The sequence below is a fragment of the Sapajus apella genome, unplaced genomic scaffold, assembly GCF_009761245.1.
Source record: "Sapajus apella isolate SASKATOON/1434 unplaced genomic scaffold, GSC_monkey_1.0 scaffold5, whole genome shotgun sequence".
Classification (NCBI taxonomy): domain Eukaryota; kingdom Metazoa; phylum Chordata; class Mammalia; order Primates; family Cebidae; genus Sapajus; species Sapajus apella.
Window position 1 is genome coordinate 4,575,778 of NW_022436945.1, and position 20,801 is coordinate 4,596,578.

General features: G+C 40.4%; 2 long non-coding RNA genes across 2 annotated transcripts; one reads left to right on the forward strand and one right to left on the reverse strand.

Annotated features, from left to right (window-relative positions):
* The first annotated feature begins 55 nt into the window (after positions 1 to 55).
* LOC116546519 lies at positions 56 to 11,511 on the forward strand. Its single transcript, XR_004266748.1, has 3 exons — positions 56 to 141; positions 3,136 to 3,138; positions 11,500 to 11,511. It is a non-coding gene; the product is annotated as an uncharacterized LOC116546519 (long non-coding RNA).
* A 2,747-nt stretch (positions 11,512 to 14,258) lies between these two features.
* LOC116546527 lies at positions 14,259 to 17,880 on the reverse strand. The gene is made up of 2 exons (XR_004266751.1): positions 16,373 to 17,880; positions 14,259 to 14,655 (listed from the first exon to the last, which is right to left on the reverse strand). It is a non-coding gene; the product is annotated as an uncharacterized LOC116546527 (long non-coding RNA).
* Between the last annotated feature and the right edge of the window lie 2,921 nt (positions 17,881 to 20,801).

The window sequence follows — 20,801 nt, forward strand, 5'->3', positions numbered from 1 at the left end:
CATGAGAATAGCACAGGAAAGACAGGCCCCCATGATTCAATTACTCCCCCACCCGCCGCCGGGACCCTCCCACAACATGTGGGAATTCTGGGAGATACAATTCAAGTTGAGATTAGGATGGGGCACAGCTAAACCGTATCAGTAGTTTTTACACCATTTTCTCGCTACACACTGGCTTACTACAGCCTGCAGGAGGTGAGAGCTCACCATAGCTGTCATTTCTCCTGAACCTTTGACTGTAGGAATCAACCTGTACCTGAGTCTGGATCACATGCTTTGCAGTGAGAACTTCATTCAAGCCACACAGCAAGCCAGCAGGATAAATAATAACATCCTCATTCTCTAGAGGAGGGGAAAACAGAGCCTCAGAGCAGGGAAGCAATTTCCTTAAAGTTACCCAGAAAATAAGTGGCAAATTTGGTATTCAAATATGGGTCTTTGGAGCTCACAGTCCACATTCATTCACTGATGTCTTAATAAATGTTTGTTCCTTCCAACTCTCTTCTGCAAATCTTGCCCCAACCTTTTGAAATGAAGAATTATTTGGAAAATGAGAAACCTGATTTTCTGCATCCTGGTAGCAAAGAATGGTTTGCCAATTCAGTTCAGGCACGTAACGCCAGAGGCAGAGCAACAGGAGAGCCTGGAAGTCTGACCTGTGCTTCTAGAGCTCTGATTGCCACATGATGAAAACTCAGGGCTGACATCACTAGTCTCCAGCCTCCCAAACATGAGCCCAGGTGGAGAGAATGCTATAAGGGAAAAAAAAAAATAAAGGTCATTTTAGAGTGAATGATAGGTATAATTAACGTTACTGACAATGAAAAGCTTAGTTGCTGAGAGACAAATGAGTCATCAGTGAGCTTGATGTTGAAACGACATGCCATCTTGTTGCTCAAATACTTACCTATTAGGGAAAAAAAAAAGCAATTTCCGGATCAATGCACACAAAATTCTGGGTTGAGAACACTAAGTAAAAAGTGGAGAAAAAAAATGCTTGTGTGTTCTATTTTCCACTTATGCATGTGCACAGCCACATTTATGCATAATTTTGGGTTTATCATTCCCCTTTATGAGTTTTTATTGTCTCAATGTCTTAGCATGAAGGCCGTTCATAATCTGACCTTATCTTCCCTTCCTATGATCGCCCTCCCTAGTCTCTTCTCTAACCATCCAAATATTGCTTTGACATTCCAGATGTAGCTCTACCTAAACATGAAGACTGGCCTGGTCTCTGAATCAGAAATGCAGGCCATGAAAAGGCATGACCTGTTTGTTGAATGATGAGAAATTCAATGTATTCCCTAATTTTACTGGGTATGGCCTCATTCACCTCTCCACCTGGCAAGCATGTCCTCTCCGTATTGAGTCAATCAGTTCTTTCTCCAGGTGTCCTCAGCACTTAGTTCATACGTCTATTATTGAGCTCAACATGATGCATTGCATTACATATCTCTCCATCCCCCTAATATCTGATGTATCACTGAATTAACACATGGGGGCATCTTCCCCATTAAACCATGGGATTTGTGAGAGTAACATCTTTATATTGCTCATCTTTGCACGTCCCTCTGTGCTTGGCATAATATTTTGAAGAAAATATGTGCCCAATAAATATTAACTAGATGTATTTGCCTCCATAAAAATTGCTTTTAATGATTACAAATTTGGCATTTGGTACCTCTTGTAAACAGAGGAAAGCTGATTATTTGATAACACAAAGATCTTACCAGACTGCAGGAGAGGTGTGAGGAAAAATATGTTCTGAACTGACACAGATGTTGCTGAATTAATAATTAAAAATTGCATGGAATGTATAAATGATAGAATATAAAATGTCAAGGGGCAACGCAATGGTCTGCTTCCAATTGAAAAAGAATCGTCTGCTCCACTAATGAAGTAGTCATTAGACTTGGCCATAGGAAATTAATAGCTACCTTCCTGTAGTGACTTGCCATGTTCCAACTATTTGCTGAGCCCTTTTGAATATTATCACATTAAATCCTCTCAACAGCCCTGTGAAGAAGGTCGTACTTGTATTATTCCCTTCCATTTTCCTTTTTGGAGATTAAGCTTGGGAGAAGTATGATAATTTGTCTAAAATTGCAGAGCTAGTAGATGAAAGAACTGGATTCAAATCAAAATATGTTGCTTCCAAAGTCCATACTCTAAACTAGTCTGCTCTGTAGGTAAAATAAGGATGTCAGGTGATGTTTCTCAGCTCAATGAGAAAGAGAATCATCTATTTCATAGACTTCCGTCTCTTCATCCCACAAGAGATAAAACTGAGAGTCAAAATGATAAAGGAATGCAGGATCTTAAAATCTCATGGCTGAATTGAATGTTAAAATTCATCTAGTCAAATATTCCTACATCCACCTGCTGACGATGTCTAACAAGTTTGTTGAGATCAAATTCATACATCATACAACTCACCCAGTTTAAATTATAATTCAGTAATTTTTTTTTTTTTGAGACGGAGTTTCACTCTTGTTACCCAGGCTGGAGTGCAATGGCGTGATCTCGGCTCACCGCAACCTCCGCCTCCTGGGTTCAGGCAATTCTCCTGCCTCAGCCTCCCGAGTAGCTGGGATTACAGGCACGCGCCACCATGCCCAGCTGATTTTTTTTGTATTTTTAATAGAGACGGGGTTTCACCATGTTGACCATGATGGTCTCGATCTCTTGACCTCGTGATCCACCCACCTCAGCCTCCCAAAGTGCTGGGGTTACAAGCGTGAGCCACCGCGCCCGGCCCCTCGTATGTTGATTACCACAATTTAATTTTAGAACATTTCATCACCCCCTCAAAGAAACCTCATATCCATTAGCTGTGCTCCACATCCCAGCCCCAACCCCAGGCTTAAGCAACCACAAATCTGTCTCCATGGATTTGCCTATTCCAGATATTTCATAGAAATTGAATCATACAATATGTGGTCTCCTGTGCTTGGCTTCTTTCACTTAGCCTAATATATGCTTTTGAATATCTTGAAGTCACCTCAATACATAGCAGCAAACTTTTGGCAGCAACAATGAGTGGTTGGTGGGTGAGGCATATTTCCCCCAAGTAATCTTCATTAGCCCCATCCCATAAGCTACCCCAAAATAAACATAAAATCTAAATTAGGAGAGTATGTTTGATATTTATTGTGGTTTGAATTGTGTTTCCCCCTAAAATTTGTATGTTGAAGTTAATCCCAATATCTCAGAATGTGAGCTCATTTGGAAATACAGGCTTTACAGAGGCAATCAAGTTAAAATGAAGTCATTACTGTGGGTTCATATGATGGGTGTCCCAGTCACACAGGGAGAATGCCAAGTGAAAACTGGGTTTATGCCACGACAAGCCAAGAAACTATCAGAAGTTAGGAAAGAGGCCCAAAACAGGTCCTTCTCTGAGATGAAACCAACCCTGCTAATGGCTTGATTTTGGACTTCTGGCCTCCAGAACTGTGAGAGAATCCACTTCTGTTGTTCAGGCAACTCAGTTTGTGGTACTTTGTTGTGGCAGCCCGAACAAACTAATACATTTAAACACAGCTTCTCCACAAATTTCCTACTCATCTTCTCCCTGACAAGTACATTGCTACCCTGAGGCTCCTCCTCAGGCAAAATCTGAAAGTCAACATTTCTTTAAAATCAAATCCATGAGATTTCCACCTAAGCCTGGCCTTCTTCCAGAGCTCCCTACTTTAGGCAATGGCAACACTCTCCAAACAAATATGCAAGCCAGAATTCTAGAATCATCATTGTCTTCTCTTTTATGCCTACTTTCTCACCACACCACACACACACACACATGCACACACACACGTTTTAAGTCAAGAGTATTTCGCAAGAGAATTCTATCAAGACTGTGAAGACAAATCAACCAAATACCTTTTAGAATGTTCCAGATCATGAAAGCCTAAACCTCGCCATTCCTTCATAAAGCCAGAAAAATATTAGCATCTGAAAAAACAAAAGAACAAAAAGAAAATAATAGAAGCTTAATAAAGAATCTCTATACAAACCCTAGCTAAGATAGTAGATTGCATAATCCATGGGTGTTTAAAAGAATAATATAGCATGACCAAATACAAATTGATTCAGGAATGCAAGCATACTTCCTTTTACTCTACTGGCCCACAATGTTATCATACGAGAAAATTAGAAATGGCCAACATGATTTGCCTGTTAAAACACTTCATTGCACTTTATAACCTCATCTACTCTCAATATTTTAAAATATTTTTTCATTTTTTTTCAGGAATCATTAAAAGTCCTTTGGCACCAGGGACCATGTTTCCCCCCTCCCTTTTAAATACACTAATGGCTTTGCCAAACTTTAATCTACTGAAATGTCTGTCTGCACAGAGTCTCTTGCCAATATAGATGTAGAAAACAGGCTCACTGCCAACATCTAATGGAGGCAACCCATTATGTAATAGTCAGAAACAACCTTTCTCACCTAGGAATTTGAGTTTGAAAGCCAAAAATACATTTCCTGGAAAAAAATTTTGAAAAATTATGTCAGGGCTGAAATTCAACCCAACTCAATGTACTGCTATGATTATCTATTGCTATGTAACAAAACTACCCAAAATAAAATCATCTATTATTGTCCTGTGGGTCCACTGGGCTCCACTGGTAGGTTCTTCTGTTGGCTCATGTGGTTGTAGTTGTTTGGTCATTGAGCTGACTTAAAGGCTTTCCTAAACTATGGCCCCCAGATGGCTCACACACATGGCTGACAGTTGATATGTGCTGTTGGCTGGGAGCACAATAGAGGTCATTGACCAGGGTGCCTGTTGCAACTTGGGGCATTCAAGGCTGTCAGGTCAGCTCAGGACTGCAACAGGCACAGCAGCCAACGGCTGGCTGAGATGGTCTCATTGTTGTCTCCATTACATCCTCTATAACACAAAGATACATCATTGAAAGCCCTTTAGACTCATGGAAGAATCCTATGACATCTAGAAGTCTTGTTCTTTGTCCTGTGTGAAGACCTCTAGAACCACCTTCTGACATCCTTGGAGGCTAGTTAAGTAATTGGCTTTCAGTTGGTCAAGCCTGAGTTCCCAACTGAGTAGTTTTGTCAACTTTCTAAACCGCTTCTGTACGCCACCTCACAAAGTTGTGGTAAGGTTAAAGAAGAATAAAATGTGTGTGGTACTTTGTACACTGCCTGGTATATGATGATATGTTAATGAGTGGTATTATTAATATTGCCATTAACATGGCCATCATTGTTTGAAGGGAAAAGAAAGGCTATATTTGAAATAAAAGAGACTATTTTATATTTTGAGCATGGATAGACTAATATACCATATTATGTCCCTCTTTTATGTTGTCATGGGTTCTGTTTTTATATAAAAGGATCAATGACACATTCAGCTTACATTATCTCATTTTTTCTTGTCTGAACATATATCTTACTCTGTAGATAGTAAAAAAAAATTATAAAAAGGAGAAGGGGTGTATGTGCATATGTTGCATATGTGTTTGTGTGTCTACATTCTGGGGATACTTACTTAGATGAAATGAGACCCTTATCTGTCTTTGAAACCTCACTTATCCTTGAGGCCTCCTTTGCCTGTTAATTTCCTGGTGCAAACTTCCCCTCCCAAACCTCCCTACAGGTGTCTCTTTCCTTGATATCACACAGTGTGGCTGTACCTCTGTCAGAGCTCTCACTATAGCTTGAGTTGTGTTGAGGGACCTGGGCATGTGTTATTGTCCCCAGTGGGCCAAATGCTACTTGGAAGCAAAGACTGACCACCCCCCCCACCATGAATCTCTTCACCCTGATTCAATCACTAGCTCTAGTACATGCCAAATAGTTGTCTGTTGAATTAAATGTGGTCCAACTTCCTCATTTTATGGTTGAAGGAACTCAAACCCAGACAGATCTAAGACTTGCCTAGGGTCACACAGCCAAGCCAGAACTAGAATCTCAGCTCCTTCTTCCCCAGTAAGTGCCTGTGTGCTCTACCAGCCAATGCTGTGGCCTGCTGGGACATGTGGGGCAGGTGGACAGTGGGACCCAAGGAACAAGGTATGTTTGTCTGCACATGGGATTGTAGACAGGTTCTCTGAGGACACTTCATAATAGCCTTCCCACCACAAGCCCTAACTACTGGTGTGGACCCATGAGGAACAGCATGGCCTACATTGAGAACAGAGTTTTACAGCTGGAAATGGCAATGACAACAGACATTGGAGATGGCATAGCAGAAAGGCACTGGACCCAGAGTTGAGCAGGTCTGGGTTTCAATTCTCTTTCTTCTGCTTCTAGCTGGTTGATCATATGTAAATCACTTCTCTTTTCTGAGTCTCAGTTTTCTCATCTATTAAGTGAGAGTTATAACATCTACTTGGAAGGCACAAAATAAGTGACCAGCACAGGAGGCCATTGTGTATTAATATTTTTGACAATAACAGAGTGTTCTGATTGTCCATAAATTCAGGTTTGCTGTCACACCAAATATCTATCCACAATTTCCTCTTCTCTGCCCCTGTATATAAGGCCAAGAGGCCTTAGCCCTTTGCTTCCTGATTGCATAAGGCCTTTTACTGGAGTTCTTAAGGAATCAACTTTGGAGAGGCTCTAAGTGTCTAGGAGTGGAGACGCCTTCCACCCTAGGAGTTCCTGGCTACTTGAGGATTTCATATTCCCTTTCAACCTCTTCTCTAGACTCTCTGTCTGCTACATATTTGCTTGAAAGAGACATTCGAATAAGGCATTTATCAAAGGACAGTATATTAAACAAGGTACCACTATATACTTGTGCTAGGCACCCAGAGAAAAGCACCATTAGTAAGATTTAGAAGTGTTTACTACCTCTCGGAAAAGATGATACTTAAGCTGTGCTTGACGGAGGGGTACAGCTAGTATCAAGGGGTTGGTCAACTCATGTGTGGTAGTTCTCAATAAAATGAGCAGGATACAGTGTAGGTGCTACAGAAAGATAGCATGGTATGGTATGAAGGTTGGGCATAGTTTAGATGGATGCTGGAAAGCTGCAAGGATGACCCCAGTTTTTCCCCTGCCCCCTACCCACTTTCTTTGCTATGCAACTTTGCAGTGCCCTCTTACTCTGATAATGGCCAGGACATGCTCATCTGGTGATAACAGAGGCACAGAAAAGCAAAGCCCAAATTTCAAGGCCATTTGAAGATACAACTTTTTTCAGATCTGCTAACAACTCATTGTCCAAAGCAAGTGGCATGGTTTAGTCCACTCTCAAAGAATGAGACAAAAAAGTGGCATGAGTGAAATAGGCCCTGCGAGCCAACAGATGTGTACACAATGGTACAGAGAGGAAGACCAAGGTTCAGCTAGCTCCCCTAGCCTGCTAGCTCCTGTCTTCCTGCCCAGCCAACTTTCACTCATCTGCACAATAGAAACTGAGGGAAAGGCATGGTACAGGATGCTTTTGATCTCTTGGAAGTTCTATTTCCTCCCTCTCACTCATTGTGACTTGAATAGGTCACTGTATCCTGCTTGTCCTCCTTCATTTGTCTTTAAAGTAAATCTTTGCTCTCAACTCATCCCATTTTTTTAAGAGCTCAGTGAACACAGGACACTCAACAAATTGCCAGTGGCTCCTTATGACCAACCAATAAATTCCAAACTCTTTAGCTAGACAATCTAAGAACTTTCTAACCTGTAAGCTATTTATATTCTGATTTGTATTGGGGCTATTTCCACAGAAATCTTATCTTTACTACTCAAGTGTTAGCTTCTTCACAGAAGGGATTGGAAGTTATCTAGTACTTATCAGAGAGCTCCTCTTATAACAAGCACTTAATATATTTTTGACTCTGTGTTAAGATAAAGCACTGAACAGCTTCAAGACATGATGAATGTAATCATCTCCGTAGTAGACAGAGCACTCGGCTTGGAGTTAGAAGACCCTGCTCCAGGTACTGATTGCTTCTTGCCACTTGGTGATGTTGGAAGCATCATTTATTCTCCCTGAGTGTCAGTAATCTTAACTGATAGAAGGAAGTGATAATTGCTTATTGTAAAAAATGAAATGGCAAATAAAGAAAAAAAAGTTGCAGTATAACTTAGAAAGAAATGTCACTAGAATTGTTATTCAAACCAAGTTTGTCACTACCAGACCTATGATAATGCAGAGTTTAGTAGGGCTTTCTTTCCACTAAACTCAGTTAAACAAATGATCTTTTGCAAAGCTAAAGTCATAATTTTATTTCAACAAGTTATAGGTCTTAAAACTAGAAGTAACATCAATGAGTGAAAGGTTTTAGATGAGATAGATGAATGGGATTTGTTAGAGGTAAAAAGTAATGGGGAAGAAGGTATCATTATGCCCACTTTACAGCCCATGGATGCCAAATGATTTATACAAGCTAGCAAGCTATAAACCAAATATTGTATTAAATATCTCAGGAAGGAATAAATATATATATATATATTACACACACACACAGCCATGTTTAGTTACTCACAGAGCATAAGAAAAATTTCTTGGACTGCTTCAGGCTGTCAAGATATGAATCTCCCAAGGAATAGTGTTGAAGTGAAGGAACCTTTCACTAATGGCAAAGTCAGCCAAGAATTTCCCATGTGAAAATGTATTAGTAACCAACACAATTTGGCATCATTGCAGAAATAAAGACTTTTGACTTATCCTATCAGGAAACCAAGCTCACCAAACTTATGAGAGTCTTGATATAGTCTAAACCTTTCACTCCACTGGATACCCAAAGCTCAGGTGGCTTTACAATGGAGAGACTCTCTATCTCACCAAATAAGCCTTTTATTGCTTTGAGGAGAGATTGCAAGTGCTGAGAGAGGAAGAGGAGAATCATGGGTGCAATAAGGAGTTCTACTTTCTATCCTATGCTTTTTTCCATTCAGGTTTTGCAGATATCTTGTTCAAAGTAGTTCCATTTCCTCTTGCAGTTTCCTCCTAACTGCCTCTGAGATCTCTGCTGGCAAAAGAGGGAGTGACTCTAAATAGCCCAGGCAATGTTCTTAATGGTCATTCAATTTAAAACTCCAACTGTAGCTGTACCTCAGCCATAGTGGCCTTGTACCTCTTGGTTAGGAACAGCCTTGACAGTAAGTAAAGGATATGGCTGCCTTCATATCAACAAATGGAAGGCTTGAGCAGGCCTTTTGGTGAGGAAACATTTCCCTTTTACCTACGTCTGCCTGAAATTCATTCAGTACTCAGATGATCTTAAAGATCATCTGACCAATCATCCAAATTTCCAAATAGGGAGGCAGAGTCCCAAAGAGGTGAGGAAACTTGCCCAAGACTATCCAGCAAATTAGCAGCAGAGTAAATACAGAGTAAATACAGAACCAAGTTCTCACCACCCTAGTCCAGCCCACTTTCCGGGAGTCCACACTTGACTCCCCAGTTGCTTAGTCACAGCATCTCAGCATGGATTGGTGGAGCTCATAAGCCACCTCCCTGGGCTGGACACTAAAGGGAAAGGTGAGTCAGAAGTGACCTCCACCCACTATGTTTGCTCAGTCTACACAGAGGTATAGAAAACAAAGACAAACAGAGCCCAGTGGAGTAAGTGCTTCAGTGGAGGCTTGCTCAAGTGCTAGGGGAGAACAAAAGAGAGAAAACTCCCTATGGGGAGACAGAGTTGAAGAGGCCTCTGTGAAAAGACAGCAACTGAGCTGACTTTCAAAGGACAAATGCATGTAATGAGAATATAAAGGAATATATATAATGAGTTATATATATACAATCAGTTGTGTTCATAGAACCCTGAGAAGGCTCTATATACCCCATCTCTTGAAGACAAAAGGATGAGAAATTCTAGAAATGGACCAAAACCAGATCTTGAATTACCTTCTATATCATGATAAAGGACATGTGTTTTAACTGCGAGGCAAGGGGAAGTACACTAGTTTGCTAGGGATTCCATTAACAAAGGACCACAGACCTAGTAGCTTAAGGGACAGAAATGTATTGTCTCATAGTTCTAGGGGCTGAAAGTCTGAGAACTGGGTGTCAGCAGAGTTGATTTCTTCTAAGACCTGTGAAGAAGAATTTTTGTCATGCTTCTTTCCTAGCTTCTGGTGGTTTGCTGGCAATTATCCCAATCTCTGCACTCACCTTATGCACTCTCCCTGTGTGCATGTCTGTGTTAATATTCTGCTTTTGTATAAGAACACTAGTCAAATTGGATTAGTATTCTTCCTAATGATTCTAATGTGATTATCTCTGTAAAGACACTGTCTCCAAATGAGGTCACATTCTGAGGTACTGAGGGGTAATACTCCAACATACCTGTTTGGAGGGACACAACTCATTTGGTAACAAAAAGTGTTTGAAGAGGGGGAATCTCTTAGATATGCATGCAAGGTTGAACATAATGTACACCATACGGAAGATAGATTGGAAAGAAGTATGTCTGGAGGCAGCAAGACCAGATTTAGTGTCCAGGTAAGAGGGCATAAGAGCTAAATTCTCAGCAGCAGTAGCAAAATATAGTGGAGGGCTTCAGGTCAACAGATTGCTAGCTAACTCTTTAGGTAGCCACTAACAGACCAATCTAATGCTGGAGATGAGGGAGAGTGAGATATTTAACAGGTCTCTGAAGCTTTCAGCTTGAGTAAATTGGAAGAATGGTGACACCGTCTACTAAAAAAATGAAAAGAAGGAAAAGAGCAGATTTTAGATAAGGGAGACGAATTTTAGTCTCAGGATTCTTGAGTCAAAATTGTCCACATGCATCCAAGTAAAAATATTGAGTAGGCAGCTGGAAGTACGAGAAAGAATGGGATTTTTTTTTGCCACAGTTATTTCAGAGGACCTACTAAGTAAGTGGCAGTTGGCTGAGCTTTTGAGATATAAATGTGAATGACAGCAGCCATTCTTACCTGCATAACTAATCCCTCAGCTCTGTTTTCTGCTTTCTTCATGGCAAATTCCTGATTTTGTTCAAATGCTTGTTTGCCCATGTGCTCAAGGAAGACAGCTCTAGCCTAGACCCAGGAAGAGAAAAGAAAGGAAGGAAGGAAGGAAGAAAAGAAGGTTAGGAGGGAGAAGAGGGAAGGAAGGAAGGGAGGAAGGGAGGGGTGAAAAATAAGAGGGAAATAATAAGAAAGGAGAAGAAACTAGAAAAAAGATTCTGTTTAATGAACCAAGAAAGTCATTAACTTACAAAGTTGATAAAATCTCAAGTGAACATCTGATTTAGCCCTCTGATTTCAGAAGGGTCAGATATTAATAGGTCTATTTTAAAGCCTTCATATCTGGTGTTTCTACTCAAAAAAAGATTTGCATTCTATCCTTTTTTTCAGCCATTCTTTTAACCTACTCTCCCTGCTCTTTCTCTTTCCTGTTTTTTCTTTCCAATTTTTAGACATCCAAAAGTTGCTTTTTTTTTTTCCTTTTCCCACTCACATTTCCTTATGTCACTTTCTTGTCCAGGAACATGGCTTTCACTTTGGTATATAGTATTAAATATGTCTTAACAAGAAGAGAATACAGGGAGGAGAGTTTGAAATCCACGAAGTGTGATTTGTGCATAGGAATGATATACTGACTACAAAGAGATGGTTGAAAAGATTGAGTCAAGTTGGAGCCATTTTTACTAGTAAGGAAGCATCCATGGCCACAAAGTCAGCTTAGAAAATGCAATGTTCTCATACTATTCCTCTGCCCCTTGCCCAGTGCAGACATAACTAATCCATCATGGTACTCATTTTCATTTGACACTAGAATCAGCCTTAAGTCCCTTCTCTTTGTATCTCTTTAGGTAGCCACTAACAGTAGCCAATATGGCATGCATGATGAAATATTTTGCCAATCTGGACCCAAAGTCTACAGTAGGCTGAAGCAAGAGGATTTAGCAATTGGGTTGAGATCTCAAATGAATTGTCTATGTTACATAATCATGCATTCATTTACCCATTCCACAAGTTTTTATTAAATGTCATCTCTATATGTTGAACACTGTCATAAATAAGGCACAGTTGTTCTAGGAATTGGGCTAGTTATTGAGGTAGGTAAGTTAGCAAATCTTCACCATCTTGGATTATGGACACTTAGCTAGAGTTAACCTACGTAGGTTCTGGAAGCATAGAGTAGGTCCCCCAAACCCAGCCTTGGTGACAGTAGAAGTGAATGGTACCCTTTGGGATTGGGCAACACTGCAACCCCAGCTTACAGTATAGACAGAGTACTTTACCCACTTCTATCTTCTGCTGTTCCTACCACATTAGCATTTCTTTTTGCCCATTCTATGCATATCTCACTGTATGGAGCTCCATTAGTTCCGGTGGCAGCTGTTCACTCAATAATTCATTCATTCAGCTGATCATTCTACAATATTGATTGAGCCTTCATTAGGTATCAGATACAACACTGATTGAACTTTCATTAGGTATTAAAAAAGGGGTTCCTTCTTAACAAAACAAGGTCTCTATGCTGAAGGTGCTTATATTTTACTAAGAAAAGGCACATAATAAATAAATCAATAAGAAAAACATTAGATTGTGATGAGTTCTGGGACATAAGTAAAACAGAATGATGTAACCAGGCCCATTTTCATTTCAGAGGTCAGTGAAGTCCCCTAAGGAGATAACATTTTAGGAGAGACCTGAATGATGAGAAAAAGTCAGACAGGCAAAGTTCCTGAGAAGTCTGTGGCAAGCAACGGAAACAATAAACACAGGGGGCCTGTATCCTTTCCATGCAGCTTCTGCATCCAACCTTATTGCCTCTTTGATCACTTGGCCCAGTGACAGACCTCAAGATACCCAGTGACTTTAAGAACAATGCCATGATCACCCAGCTTCTCTGTAATACATTCTTTATCACATCACCATTTTAATCACCAATTTAAACATAAGCACTGGCCATGGGGACTTTAGCCATATGACCCTTACCTTCCTAAGATCACCCTTCTTTAACTCTTGATCTTAGTCTTAGTTGCTCCCCTAGCTATTCAACAGGTGGGGAATTTTATCTTGCCCTGGAGTTCTGGATTAGAAAGAAGGTAGCATCCTGGAAGTTTTCCTCTTGGAAGACCATTCCACCAAGATAGCAAGCCCTCGTCTTCCTCATTGCTCTATTTCAAAATTCCTCCCGGGTACTAAATGTTAGTTGAGGGTCAGAGTCATGCTTTAATGAAGAGCCACTAATCATCTCAGGCTCTGCGGTAGAAACAAGCATGGGAGAAGAGAAGCTGTGAACATTGTAAACCCACCGTCTCCTTTTAGCCCACTATGTAAGGTTTCCATTCTCCTTGCAGCTGGTGATATCCTGGCTCAGCCATGGACAGTGGAGCACGTTTTAAGCCTGAGTTTTTCAATGTGTGTTATGTGATTGTGTTCCATAAGACATCAATAGGTGTTCTGTGCTAAAAATAAAGATAATAGGAATGAGAAACTTCTGTTGTTGTATATGCTACTTACATATTTTCTTCTAGATATGCCAGAACTTCTGATAATACACTATTGTGTAAGCACATGTAAAATTCTGTGAATAGTATTTGGCAAATAGGGAGGGACCATTTAATGGTTTCATAAAACCACTAAACTCTAGGTTTCATTATTTTATCCGTCAGCATAGGCATGTTTATGCTTCTGTAAAAAACAATCTCAAAATCTCAATGGTTTAGAACAACAAAGAGTTATTTCTTTATCTTACATGTTTATTACTTGTTGGCTGTGGGGTAGGAATTGGGGTCATCTTTATTCTGGAAATGGCATCACTTACAGATGCAGGAAGAAAAGCAGACAGAAAATGTGAACACTAGTACTTCTGCATGTCACTTCTACTCACATTTCGTTGGCCCAGGAAGTCACCTGTCTGTAGCTAACTTCAATAGCAGCAAAAATACATTTTTTTCAATATATCCAGAAAGGGAGGAAAATTGCATACTTGAATAGGTGGTAATAAGGCTTACATCGGCAATCATCTATATATTTATTTTTCATCATTATCATTATTTTTATTATCTCTATCAATATGTCTCTCCAAGAATAAAAAATTACACATTTTCAAAATTACTCAACCGAAGAATCACTCTCTTTTAGAGCACTGATTGGTAAGGAAAGCAGCTTGGATCACGCTCTTCTCTGCAATCACTTAGAATAATTCTCACTTTGCTCTCCCCTCCCACACTTTACTTACAGTTGTCTCATCTACTTGGTCTTTGAATGTTTTGCTCTCTCCCTTGACTTTAGATCATCTGACTTAGAAGCTATCCAGTCTCTCCTCTTGGGTCTTTGGACACCCACTCAGTTTTTGGCCTTGCCTTTGTTCTACTTTAGCACCCATTCTGCTCTCTATTCCCACTACGACCTCTTCTCAGCACACCCAACCCCATATACACCTCTCCACCTTGGTCAGCTCTGTCTCACACTTCAATCAAAGGAAAGAGGGAAAAATTCAGACAGTCAGCTATCAGCAAAGTATTTTATTGCAATGTATACTGACTGAGGGTCACGCAAACAGAATTCAATGTATTTTCGAAAACATGTCAGCTGCCAGCAATTTCCTGGAATAATAATTGCATCTCTCTGGGACAGGGGAATTGAGAGTTTATGTTCCTCATTTCTCCTTTTGCAATTGGCTGTTCTGTCTGGAGAAGTCGGATGAAATGACTGTAGCACCACGATTCTGGCCCACTTAAAACTTCTATTATGAAACCCAGTTGCATAAGCTATAAGAGCAAACAAGTTATATTCTCAGGAACAAATTCTAGTGAATCAGCTCATCTGAGCTTCACATCTTCATCTGTCTCTGAAGTGGCTTATTTAAATTTTAATAGAAAACGTTCTATGTGGGGCTCAAATGGAGGGAATGAAAATAACAGTTTATCTCTAAGACAAAATTGTGTCAGGAGCAAAAAAAAAAGAGAGAGAGAGAAATAGGATGCTAATTTCCTGGAAACAAACTCCCTATGTCCCACTTCGTAGAAACTGGACAAAGCAAGATAAAGCCTATTGTGCTGAACAAAAGCAGCCATGGTACGTTTGGAGACTCACTGTCCCTTTCTGTTTGGCTGCTTAAACGATCATTCAAAAAGGAAAAGTTTCCTTTGGGAAATGTGAGAAAAGCTTGCAAGACAAAGTTTGGCACTGTCAGGGGACAGTTGCAGAAGGAAATAGAAGCAGATATAGCATGGGGTGGTGAGAAGGCTTTTTGTTTGTTTGTTTTCTTGAGAGGGAGTCTCACTCTGTAGCCCAGGCTGGAGTGCAGTGGCGCGATCTTGGCTCACTACAACCTCTGCCTCCCCGGTCCTGGTTCAAGCGATTATCCTGCCTCAGCCTCTTGGGTAGCTGGGATTACAGGAATGTACCACTATGCCCAGCTAATTTTTGTATTTTTAGTAGAGATGGGGTTTCACCATTTTGGCCAGGCTGGTCTTGAACTCCTGACCTCATTATCTGCCCACCTCGGCCTCCCAAAATGCTGGGATTACAAGCGTGATCCACCACGCCTGGCCAGGAAGGTTCTTAATGAGCTTGGAAATAAAGATCTGGGCTCAAACACTGACTCTGCCGTTGCTAGCTATGTGGCTTTGGATGAGTCAATTGACAGTGGCAGGGCTAATGAAGAGCATCATAATGGCTCTCATATGGTGTTGTCCTGAGAAGGAAATAATGTGAGAAATCACTTGCCTAGCTGATGCTCCTCCAGGGGACCATTTCTCAGTGACCTTCACATGCTCCAGACCTGAAGTTGGCCACCTAGGACCCACAGGTCAAATCTAGGCTGCTTTCTGTGTGTAAAGATGGTCTCACTGGAACAGAGCCATGCCCATTTGTTTACTAACCTCTATGGCTGCTTTTGCACTATACGGCAGTGTTGAGTAGTTACAAGTGACCATATGGTCTACAAAGCCTAGAGTATTTATGCCCCGGCCTTTTGCTGGAAATTTTAGCAACAGTCACTCCAGAGAGTTGTGAAATTTGGGAGTCAGCTCAAGCAAACAGGCTTCCTCACTCCCTAATCACTCCTCAGTGCCGTCACTCCTCAGTTTCTGTGTCCTGTGAATCCTGCCTCCAAAATCTCTCTTGAATCTTTGTGACTCTCTTCATCTCCACAGCCACCCCCAGATCTAAGCCACCATCATTACTATACTGGCCTCCTATGGGGGCTCCCAGCAGCCACTGTGGCTTTCCTTTCCTGCCCATCTCTCTTTCTGTCTGTCTGTCTGCCTGTCTGTCTGTCTGTCTCTCTCTCTCTCTCTTTTTCTCTCTCTCTCTCTCACACACACACACACACACAGAATTTGTTCTTCAAACAACAGCCTGAGTGTGTTTTTTTTAAATGCAAATTATGCAAATTCCCTGCTTAGAATCACTCAGAGAATCCCCATTACTCTTAGGGTAAGAAGCAAAATCCTAACAGATCCTGCAGAATCAGATTCCCACCTCCTCACCACCTTAGACATAAGAAAAACTCCACAAAACTGGCTTCGGACTTCACCAGCCTTCTTTCTGTTGGTCCATTGAAGGAGGCCTGCTCTGCCTGCCCAAGACGTACACACAGGATGATTCCTGCTCTAGGAAGAGGCTTGTCCTCAGTCTCCATCCTGTCTTCCTGGATCACTCCTGCTCATCCTGCAGGCCACAGAATGACTACTCAAGTACAACTGTTTGTCCTGACCTTTCAGTACCCCAACCCTGGTTTACACTCCAGTAAACTCATAATTGGAAATAGACGTTCAATTTCATGCTTATTTTTGCTTAACTCCTCCTTCCTGAATGTAAGCTCTAGAGAGCAGGGTAAAGCCATACCCATGGCCACCTCTGTGTCTCCAGAGCACGCCACACTTCTTTACATATAGCAGTAAAATGCAGCAGTTGAGGGTGGACATACCACTAGGATGCCTGAATTTAAATCCCTCTACTACATGACAGCTGTGTGACAAAACCATTGAACTTCTTTGCATTTCAGTCTATGCATATGTAAAAAGCTAATGAACATGTATGGTATAATAGTATGTGGTAGGGTGTTGTGAGGAGTTTATATGAAAAACAGAACGGTACAAGCATATATTTAATGCTGCATGAATGCTTGACATTCTGATCAGGGGAGGTTGTCAGTGAAAATGGAATGGAGGAATGATTCATTTTTCCCCTCCTTCTCCAAGGAAGCATGTTTTTGGAGTGTGCTATTTAATCAGAAGTTCATATTTGTGCTCCAATAGCACTGGATTTAACTTTTTTCTCAAAACACCTGCCTTGCACCCCCTCTTTGTTTTTTCACATGCTGTTCTCTCGTCATCTCCAGTTTTGCTGGTGAATTCTAATAATCTATTAAAGCTCTGCAAATGCCACCTTCACCCTGAAGCCAACCGCTCCTCCTGCTTACTTCTACTGTCCCAAGGACAGCCAAGAGAAATTAACATCCCTTTCTACTGATTATAATTAACAGAGAGAGAGAGAAATAAGAAAGAGATTGCTCTTCTTTGTAGCTGACATGTATCATTGTTCCAAAAAGCTTTAGGTCAGTTGAGTCTACACAAGGTGATCAAAACTGTTACTATCACAACATTCACCAAACACAGTGTTTGTACCTTTAGTATAACATTCTCATTTTACTTCAATGTTTTTAGTAATCTACACATGTCTTCCCCAGAAAATTTCTATCTATGAGAGGGCAGGGACCATGTCTTACTCACCTTGGACTGGCCTGAGTGTTTTGTCCTCTTCCTGGCATGTAGTAGGTGCTCAGAAAATGCTTACTAATTTACGACCAGTGGTTGATTTGTTTCTGTGTTATCGGCACCTACTGCATCTCAGTAGGGTTTTGAAGAAATGTTGGTGGAATTGTGCCAAAAATGCATTTTTAGAAGTGACTTCTTGCTTTCTGAAAATAAACTTCAAGGACAAGCACCAATGCAACTCACTGCAAGAGAGATGAGGGTTTGCCACTTTTTGAGCTAGAGGGAAGGGCAAGAAGACTGTTTCTGAATGAGTCAGGGAGACCTGCTATGAAATGGACAGCTGGAGACAGCAGTGAGATTTTCAGCTGCTCCCACTTCCCAGGCCCAAGGTCAAATTGAAACTCTGGTTTCTAGGCATTTTAGGGTTTGCCTTCAGTGAGAAATTGCTATACATTGCAATGCTCTCCATTGCACTATTTTTTTTTCTAGACAATATGGTCCTCCTGAGATCCTACACACATATGCTGGGAGCCACCATGTATGGAGAATGTAGCTAAGTGCCGAAGATGCAGTGATGATGGATAGTCCCATCTGCCAGGTAGCTCGCAGCGTAAAGGAGGGAAGGGAGAGAGATCTGGAAAAGTATGGAAGCCACAGACTCACTAAAAAAGAACAGAAGTCATTGTGCATGGAAAGTGATTTGTTTAGGTTGTTACATAAAAAGTTTCAAAAATGTTTGTTGAAATAGATATTTTTCATTTTTATAGGAAATCACATTATAGTTTATATGTATATGTGTGTATGTATCACAATGTTAAAAGAAGTAACTCAGGTGAGCTGGATTTGGGGATCTCTCATGAAAAGAAAAACATTCCATATTATTTTGACTTTTTAAAATAGTAATCCTGCACTTTTCAAATTTTTTTAGTAGACAGATAAAATCATGTTTTTTTTTATCATGTACAACATGATGTTTTGAAATATATATACATTGTGGAATGGCTAAATCAAGCTAATTAACTTACGTATTACCTCACACAGTTGTCCTTTGTGGCAGTAACACTGAATATCTATTCTCTTAGCATTTTTCAAGAATACAACATATTATTTACTACAGTCACCATGTTGGTGATTAATATGGTTTGGTTGTGTTCCCACCCAAATCTCATCTTGATTTGTAATCTCCATAATCCCTTCATGTCATGGGAGGGACCCAGTGGGAGGTAACTGAATCATGGAGGTGGTTTCCCCCATGCTGTGATCATGATAGTGAGTGAGAGCTGATGGTTTTATAAGCATCTGGCATTTCCCCTGCTGGCACTCTTCCTTCCAGCTGCCATGTGAAGAAGGATATGTTTGTTCCCCCTTCTGCCATGATTGTAAGTTTTCTGAGGCCTCCCCAGCCCTGTGGAAGAGTTAGTCCATTAAACCTCTTCTTTATAAGTTATCCAGTCTCAGGCAGTTCTTCATAGCAGCATGAGAATTGACTAACACTGTGAAGAAATTGTTCTGCATCTTAACTGCATCAATGTCAATATTCTGTTAGGACAGAAGCCAAAGGAGACCAGTTACTCTCTCTACCCCCTAGTCCCAAGGGTTCCAGCACGTGACTGACACCAAGGCATGTGGATGACTTCAGAGTCACAGTAGTGATGGAGATCATCTGTCAAAGAGATTGATTCAAGGATCCACTGATGAGTGGTAAGTTTTCAGTTCAGAAATGGCAATCAGCTTCCTCACTGACTGGGTCTATGGTAGGTGGTGGTTGGGTCTTGTCTTCTGTGGTTTCTGTCTGATTTCTAAGGCTGTTTCTCCAGCCTTCTTACCAATTCTATGAGCATTTCCACCTTGCCTTCCTTCCATTTAATTCATTTCCTGTTTAAATAAGCCAGGGTTTGTTTTGTTGTTTGCAAACCACAAACACTGAGAGGGATAAGTATCTACTATGAGCAACTAACTGTAATTCCATTGTCTCTTCAATTGTCCAAACAATCCATTAAGTGGGCAGTATTCCAATACGAAATTGTGCTGTTCAAGATTCTAAATCTTGAAAGGATCTAAACATTAGAGTTGCTCTAACTAAAAGGGCTTTTAAATGATAATTCATTTATTAAATCAGCTCCTAATAATGTATGAATTTGCTGTGACTCATGGTACATGAAAATTATATGATCTGATGGACAGAAAATACCTGCTGTGGGATGTCTCAGTGATATTCTCTTCCCGAGTCATGATGGTTATAAGTCATTTACAAGATTTGGAAGACAGAAAATACTATTTTGAAACATCAAACTAAAATTGTTCAAATATACATGCAATTTCTAAATTTACATAATAATGGAATTTTTAAGAAGCCAAGAAAATATTCCCAACGAATGTATGCAGAAAATATTGAGGCTAATTCAAGTCAGTCTCACCCTCTCTTAATTAGTACTTTACTTTTTCAGTGTTGACAAACCTAAACTCCAGAAATAGTCCTACAATGAAATCTGCCAAATCACCTCCTCTGTGTTTTCATTTCATAGCTGAGGAAAGTGAGACTCAGATGGGTTATAAAACTTATGCCTAAGATATCACCCTAGTAAATTTGAGCCACAGCACTCACATTTATTTTTTTTCTTTCTTAGTCTCTCTAAGGGTAATTTTTCCAGATCTAACTTTTAGTTCACTCCTTTCTTCAGGTATGTTTGCAAAGTAATATCTAGTATATAATAAATGATATATAACTGTTAGCTGCTACTTGTTAGCTGTCATATCATCCTTATGATAAATCCCTTCTTTAATCTGTTCATCAGATTTTAACTTTAATAATTACATTTTTATCTCCAGAGTTCCCTTTCATTCTTTTTCCAAATCCTTTTCGTCATGATTGCTAGTCCATTTTTCCTTGCTATCTTTATTCTGTCTTTCATTTCTTTAAACGCAGTATTCTTAGGTAGAATGCCATCTGTATCTGATAATACCAGAATAATATTTGACCTCGGGGTCAAACTCTGTTCACAGTTGTTTAGACTGACTGACATCCTTGATGCCTTGCATTCATGTGTGTTTTGTCATTTTTCCCTAGGAGTTCTTACTTGCCTAAAGTTAACTTTGGCATACCCTGGAGGCTTTAAGCTGAAGATGCTGACTCCCCAAGATATTCTCCATCTGCTATTTCTGGGCAATAGGGATGGCTCTCCAACTAGGGA